The 8,305-nt window shown below is 41.9% G+C and overlaps 1 protein-coding gene and 1 long non-coding RNA gene across 40 annotated transcripts in view; one reads left to right on the top strand and one right to left on the bottom strand.

Moving 5' to 3' along the window:
* Positions 1-8,305, top strand: part of PTPRD (protein tyrosine phosphatase receptor type D) — a 510,118-nt gene that overhangs the window by 83,555 nt on the left and 418,258 nt on the right. The window lies entirely within an intron of this gene.
* Positions 6,078-8,299, bottom strand: LOC118156096. Its single transcript, XR_004746155.1, has 2 exons — positions 7,954-8,299; positions 6,078-7,562 (listed from the first exon to the last, which is right to left on the bottom strand). It is a non-coding gene; the product is annotated as an uncharacterized LOC118156096 (long non-coding RNA).

Genomic DNA, 8,305 nt, shown 5'->3' with positions numbered 1-8,305 from the left:
AAGAGAAGAGAAGAGAAGAGAAGAGAAGAGAAGAGAAGAGAAGAGAAGAGAATATAGTTGTACACAATGCCAGGACGGAAGGCAATGGGCACAAACTGGAACATAAGAGGTTCTGTCTAAACATCAGGAAGCACTTCTTTAAAAGTGTGGGTGATGGAGCACTGGCACAGGTTGTCCAGAGAAGTTGTGGAGTCTCCTACCTGAAAGAAAGTTGTGAAAGCTGGGGATTGGCCTCTTTTTGCAGATAACCAGTGATAGGACTAGAGGGAATGGCCTCAAGTTGTGCCATGGGAGGGTCAGGTTGGAAATTAGGAGACATTTCTTTTCAGAAAGAGTAGTCAGGCATTGGAACGTGTTGCCCAGGGAGGTGGTGGAGTCACCGTGCCTGGGGATGTTTAAGGAAAGGTTGGACATGATGCTTAGGGACATGGTTTAGTGGGTGACATTGATAGTAGGGTGGTGGTTGGACCAGATGATCTTGGAAGATTTTTCCAGCCATAATGATTCTGTGATTCTATGACAACCTTCAGTTCCTGGGCAACCTAGTCTGGAAGCTGCTGGAGCAGAGGTATTGGATGAGATGACATCCAGATTTCCCTTCCAAACTGCCTAAACCATTCTGTGATTCTGTGGTTCTGTTAGTCTGTGACTTGAACATAATTATCAAATCAGACACCATTTTTGCAATGTAGACATTTGACCACTAACAGCTGGGCTGAAACTCTTCCTAGTCAAACACTGCTAATCAAATTACTTTTCTATATTACATTTTTGTTTGTTTGTTTGTTTGTTTTTAGAAAATGCCTCCTCTGAAGTTAATGGGAGTTATGTTGGGGGGAAAACTGACTTAAACTTAATCTGCGTGAATTGAGCAGGTTCATCAGAAAAGGTTTGAACTTAGCCATCCTGAGGTAGATTCAAACCCAAGACAAGGCATGAGGGAATACTTCAGAAAAAAGATCTTGTTTTGGTACTAGAAATTTAGCATATTGTTGTTGAAATATTAATAGGCCCACAGTAATAATGACTTTAAAATATTAATTGTAAGTAACTGTATGGAGGACATGCTGAGAATAATTTTCTTTTACATTCTTCTTTTAATTTCTCTCATTCTATCTTTTAACATTCCATAATGCAGCACTGCTCCTATGATAGTCTGTGTCTTGCACCTTCCTTCCAGTGCTATGTCTCTTGATTTACTAGAGCAAAGGAGTTAACATGAGAAGAATGAAGAAACACTCCTTGTCTCAGATGACTGGGCAGACTAATTCCATAATAATCTTATATTCAAGAAGCAAATCTTATATTCAAGAAGCAGGGTTGGGAAATAAACAAAGACTTCTCCTACTCCTCCCTCTACCCCCTTCTCTGCTGCCAGACAGCACAGGATTGCCATTTACGATGGTGTGATCTGAATCTCTTTAATATTTAGCAAGAGGGAATATTTAGATTTATGAGGCTTCCATCTTGTTGCTTGTTTTTGAGACATTCTGTTTTCTACAAGGTATTTTCCAAAACTTTTATATAAAAGAGGCTACATAAACTAAAGTGTCTCCTTAGGAAGTAGAAGTCAGTATTCAAATAAAAGATTAACAAAATTTTCAATTGTGTGTCACAGTTACTGAATTAGAATCTTCCTCTTAATCCTGAGTTTTAAAATATGTGAATTCAATTACTTACTGTCAAGACTTACACAAAGTGGTGTTCTAAACACCATGACCTCTGATCTATGGGTACAAAATGGTGCATTTTATTTCCCTAGATCATGAAAGAAAACATAAAATAATCACACATTAATTAATGTATGGTGCCCCTGATCACTGTAAAAGGTGTGAACTGGCAAGCTGTCATTTGTCTACTTTTTGTTGTTGTTGTTATTATTATTATTGAATCACTTTTTCATCTTTTGATATTAGAAAATATTCATGATATTCTAGTGGTAGTTTTCTGTTGCTGTCATTAAAATGTACAGGTACCTTCTTCCCATGAAGGCTGCTTTTTGAAACCAGAAGGAAACAAAGGAAAAAAAATATTCATCTACTGTACTGTATTCAAATTGAAAACAAATCTTGACACAGACCTTCTGCACCTGTGTGCATATATGCATTATATACATATGCATGAATTTTTAAGAAAAATAGCACCAGATTGTTCTGTATTCTGAGTATAATCTTTTAAAATTGTTAGCAGAGTTCTCATTACATCTGAGATACCCTAAATACTCTAGAAGTAAAAGAAAAAGCTGTCTCCGCTATCTAGAAATCTTATTTACAGCTTTCCCTACATATGTTGCTGTTTATTATCAGTTTGTGGCACATACTCTACTGCACTCTGATAAAGCTGATTCTGCTTCATCATCTCCAAGTCCCTACAGATTTTTATGTACTTTTTTATGTACTCTTTGATTAATTTCTAGTTTTCTAGCCCTCTTTTTTTTTTTTTTTTTTTTTTTTTTTTTTTTTTTTTTTTTTTTTTTTTTAAGCACAAAGCTAATACAAGAAGTTTCCCGCTTCCTTTGTACTTATGTGCTGCATCCCCTAGTTGTACCACCCTTTTCACACTTCCCTCACTGCTAACTCCATTGCATGTGTCTGTAGTAAAGCAGCTGGCAGCGACCAACAGAATGAAGAGACTGAGACCAGTGTACAGACCAACTTGATGGCTAACCATGCTGCTGGCTGGGTAAGGATTTAACTTTTAACTGCCTCCCTTTTGGGATGATGGGACAGTAGAGAGGATCTTTTCTGCTAGCAAACCCCAGTTTCCACAGAAGAAAATTTTAACAGGTTTTAAGACCTGTAGGGTATAAGACAAGAATCCTTCTCTGAAATGGAGGTAAAAGATGCTGGCACATACAGAAGTTGTTTGGAATGCCAGACAGATCATGCAAATATATAAAGCCTCATCTCATTAAGGCAGCAGGAAAATAATAGTGAACGTGGCAAAAAATATAATAAAAATTTAAACTAAAACCACTTCCTTCTCCCTACCTCTGTCTCAAACTGTTAATATGAATCACAAATGCTTACAAGATAAAGACAAGTACTGAGAATGTCTGCTGAAGTATTAAATCAGCATTTAAAAGATGTTTACTGAAATAGTGTTAGCTGAATAATTTTTTGCATATATACAACATGTGTTTAGTTGTCCAGTACTGTTACATTATCCTTAATAATAGGAGCTCTCAGTGACTCCGGCCAGAAAATTCTCTCTGACGAGAATTTTCAAATATGAGTGTGGCAACTCAGAAATGTTTCTTGTAGTTGTTTTGTAAGCCATGCATCAATACAGTTTTGTGACAAATCATCTGTTAGAATTCAGCCTACAGCTTGTCATATATAAATCATAAATAACTGTAATAATGCATGGAACAAAAAATGGGAGAGGCAATTAGAGAGCATCCTTTCTGGTTGTGTACCCCCTTCACTTCTTGATCTTGCAGTGTAGTAAACTAATGTCTATTGGTTCCAGTTGCTAATGGAATTTCCTACTGTGCTAAGGAGCTTAGTGGGATGCCTTTTACCAGGATAGAAGCAATAATCCAATGCAGAAAAGACAAGAGGAAAATAGTACTACACACTATTAATAGAGTACTATTTAATATGTGAATAGCATGAGACTGAGACATGAGGCAATACAGATGGTCCTTTGAGCTGTACTGGAAAAATTATGGCAGCTATCACTCAGAGTATGGTCTGAGGTAGGTATCTGGATAAACTCTCACTTTTGTTCTGCACTTTATAAAAACTTTGCGCTGCCGGTACATAGCCTCATTGAGGATAATGAAAGTAGCTGATGAACAGGGGGAACAAGATTTACACAACTGACTTTGAATGATAAGTCAAAAATGTATTTTTCTATAAAAACTCTGAGGGAGCTGGGCAGCGATGGTGGGAACAATAAACTCCCAGCAGCCCGTGAACGTGTGCAGGATTTGCTGCTCTACCTGGATCCATACAAGTCCATGCGGCTGGTTGGGGTTCATCCCAGGGTGCTCAGAGAGCAGGCTGACATCACCTAGGGAACCCTCTCAATTGTTTTTCAACAGTGTCAGGAATCTGGAGAGGTCCCAGTTGACTGGAAGCTGGCAAATATTGTGCCAATTTTCAATAAGAAAGAAGACTCTGGTAACTACAGGCTTGCCAGTCTCACGTCAGAGCCTATTAAAATTATGGAGATTATCCTGGGAGGTATTGAAGTGCACCTGGGTGACAATGCAGTCATAGGTCACTCCCAACATGGGTTCACAAGGGGTAGGTCTTGTTTAACAAATTGGGTTTCCTTTTATGATGAGATCACCCATCTAGGTGATCAAAAGAAGCCAGTTGATATAATCTTTTTGGATTTCAGTAAAGCCTCCGATAAAGTTTCTCATAGGACCCTACCGGACAAAATGTCCAGCATACAGCTAAACAAATACATCATACAATGGGGCAACAATTGGCTGATGGGTATGGCTCAAAGTGTTATGGTAAATGGGATTACATCAGGCTGGTGGCCAGTCACTAGTAGGGTCCCCCATTTTAGGGCCAGTTCTTTTCAATGTTTTCATAAACATTTTGGATGTAGGACTCAAAGGTGTTTTGATTAAATTTGCTGAAGATACTAAACTGGGAGGAGTTGTTGGCTTTGTTGAGGGTGGGAAGGCCTTGCAGAGAGATCTGGACAGATTGGAGAGCTAGGCAATCATCAACCACATGAAGTTTAACAAGAGCAGGTGCCAAGTCCTGCACGTGGGAAGGGGCAACCCTGGCTATACGTACAGACTGGAGGACCAGAAGCTGGGGAGCAGCCCCACAGAGAGGGATCTGGGTGTTTTGGTTGATAGCAAGTTGAATATGAGCCAGTAGTATGACCTGGCAGCTAGGAGGGTCAACCATATCCTGGGATGGATCAAGCATGGCATGGCTAGATGGTCGAGGGAAGTGATTGTCCCGCTCTACTCTGCTCTGGTACGGCCTCACTTCGAGTACTGTGTGCAGTTCTGGGCACCACAGTACAAAAAGGACATAAAACTGTTGGAGAGTGTCCAGAGATGGGCTACAAAGATGGTGATGGGCCTAGAGCAGAATACATATGAGCAGCCGCTGAGGTCACTTGCCCTGTTCAGCCTGGAAAGAGGAAGCTGAGGGAAGACCTCATCACGTTATACAGCTTCCTCACAAGGGGAAGCAGAGGGGAAGGTGTCAATCCATTCTCTTTAGTCACCAGTGAGAGGACCTGAAGGAACGGTGTCGAGCTGTGACAGGTGAGGTTCAGGTTGGATATCAGGAAGAGGTTCTTCACCAAGAGGGTGGTTGCACACTGGAACAGGCTCCCCAGGGACACAATCACAGCACCAAGCCTGTAGGAGTTTAAGAAGAGTTTGGACTGTGCTCTTAGTCATATGAATTTTTGGGTAGACCTGTGTGGGGCCAGGAGTTGGACATAATGATCCTTGTGTGTCCTTTCTGAGTCAGGATATTCTATGATTCTGTGGTGTATGTGATACTCAATTTCAAGTGACATATGAAACCCTTTATCCTTCCAACTTAAATAAGAAAATAAATAAATGATTCATATCTTTTAAATCTAATTTAATTACATTTAATTGCCAGTTTAGAGATTGTTCAGTGTTTTATGGGAAACATTTTGAAGTTGATAAAATGTGTAAATGTTTTTGCAATTCAGCGCTGTACTAACCTTACAGTAACATATGGATGCAATCTTGGCAAAAATAGACCACTAGTGTAGAATACTTTCTTTGAAATTTTCACATATTCTGGAAAAAAACATCCACTTTAACGAGTAGTTTATAATGGATTAGTTATGCTCCTTCATGTTCTATTTCCTCTGATAACAAATAAGGAACATTGTAGCTGTGCTACCAAACCACATATATACATGAATGGATGTGTACAAGTGCACTACAATCTTAAGTATAAAGTTTATACTGATGTTAACAAGTAATGATATACACTTAAACAAGAGTAAATACACCGTTTTTTTTTTTTTTTTTTTCTTTCTTTTTTTTTTTTTTACTAATTCAGGTTCATTTCTTCTGATTATTATTATTATTATTATTATTATTATTATTATTATTATTATTTAGCATCAGTGCAAAACCTGGACATCTTATATATCAAATTCATTACATCTGTTTTTAACACCAACATTAAATGAAACACATTCATTTCTGATGCAAACTGTGATGCTGGCTGAGCAGAAGGAAGAGATACACAACCTGCTTATGGCTCTAAGATAATAGAAAGCTAAATGTAGTCCCCAAACTCACATCCACACTGTGATACCACAAGAAAAATATAAAATGCATTGGTTTATTGCTCCATTCTTCAATGTCACGCAAGGATCACAGCATGAAGAGCACTAAAACAGCTAAGTATACTGATAAAAACTGCTGGGATATAACATTAAAATCTGAAATACCTATTTAGTATGGCCATTTCAAAGCACATACAGCCTGGCAGTAAGTTGAGTCCAGGGAGCAAAGGTGAGGATTTAATTTTTGCTTTCTTTAACCACATGTATTTCAATAAAGTAGCTTTTTTATTTTTGTTGTTTTACAGTTTTGGTGCTGTTTGTTGAAAACAGCATTTTATTGAACAGTTCTTTCTGACAAGATAAAAAGACATCCAACATCATGTTTACTTTTTCATACAAAGTGATTTTTCTACAAAGTCATTTGGCATTTTGAAAGATACTATTTCGAAAGGACTAGTGCTCCTTTAAGTGTTAAGATCATTCGGGCAACTATTGTTCATGGTGTAACTGGCAGTGTCAAAAGACAGTGATTTATAGAACAGGGAGAGAGCAAAGTTTATCTTCAATTTTGTCAGAAACAGACTTCACACTGGCAGCCCTACCTTACAGCATATGTAAAATAGCATAATATGAAAGAAAATGTCCAAATCCCTCCCCTCTGCAGAAATGTAGCTATGATCTGCAACAAACTTTGTTGCGATCACCATGGCTGGTATCAGAATCAGTGGCTCCACAGCTGGACTGAAAAGTTTGTTTGCAGTAAATACCCATGAAGTACCCATGAAGATGGGAAGCACCAGCCTGGCAAACCCTGCACCTGCCGGCCATTTCACGCATGTGGCCATCTGCCTGGTGACTTGTGGGGCATCCATCCTGATGGGCTCCTGCCACCACACTGGCTGACCAGCACTTTCACCAAGCGCATCCTGACACCTCACACGCCTTCTGCGCAGGAGGAACCAAGGCACATAGGGAATGTGCTCTGGGCTTCTGAAGATGCCTACATGTCAACAGTGAGGTTCTTCCCAAAAAGCTTCTCATTGAAATCCTGTTAGTTTCCACCAGTGTCCTGTGCGCTGTTTCCTCTTTACAGGGGAGTGATGGGACAGGACAAGGAAAGCAAGGACTTCTTTTCAGCTCCGCGGCACCTCCAAGCCGGGCGGGAAATCTGACCCTTCCTCAAAGAGAAAATCAGGAACCCGCCGCGTGCAGCCGTGGCCGCACGAGCAAACACAGCCTTGCAACAACCCTCTTGACGCACCTCCTCGATCCGGCAACCCCCAGCCTTCCCTCGGCTCGGCCTAAATCGGGACGAGAAGTCGAGAGTGCTCCACCCCCGCCAAGTTTGGTGGCAGGCAGAGCCCCACCAAGACGCCGGGCCCCGCCGCCCGGCCCCAGAGCCGCGCATCCCCCGCCATGCCCGGTCGTCCCCGGGCGGGAGGCGCACCCCGGCCCGCTGCGGGGTGACGTCACCCCCACACGCGTGTGCGTGTGCGGCGCGGGGGCGCGCGTGCCCCCAGCCCGCGGGCACGGGTGGGCGCTGCCTGCATCCCCGCTCCGTTCCCGGGGGCTCGGCAGCAATCCCTTCCCAGCGCTCGGAGCCCTGCAGATCCTGTGATCCACACAGCCTAAGAGGATTAAAAACGAGCAGCAACAAACAAACAAACACAAAAATCCCCCCCAAACACGCACAAAACACGGAGAGTCGCCGTCTCCACCAGCGCATTCACCGCCCCGCTCGCCCCCTTGCTCCCCCGGAGGGGTGAGGGGCAGGCAGGGGGTGCTGGTGCCGGGGCTCCCGGGGAAGGCTTCCGGAGATTTCTGCCCGCCGCGCGCCCTCTCCCCTCGCTTTTGTTTGCGCCCCCCCCCCTTTTTTTTTTTTTTTTTTTTTCTTCCCTCGGGAGGTGGGGGAGCTGCAGAGTAGGGGGAGCCCGGGTAGCGACCTCGCTGCTATTTGTAGCCAAAGAATCTACTGAAACAGAGACGAAGGAAGGAAGAAAGAAAGAAAGGAAAGAAAAAAAAAAAAAAAAAAAAGCGAAGGGGG

This window comes from Oxyura jamaicensis, chromosome Z, assembly GCF_011077185.1.
Source record: "Oxyura jamaicensis isolate SHBP4307 breed ruddy duck chromosome Z, BPBGC_Ojam_1.0, whole genome shotgun sequence".
NCBI classification, from domain to species: domain Eukaryota; kingdom Metazoa; phylum Chordata; class Aves; order Anseriformes; family Anatidae; genus Oxyura; species Oxyura jamaicensis.
The sequence above is the reverse complement of the archived record's forward strand: the minus strand, read 5'-3'. Positions and strand labels throughout refer to the sequence as shown.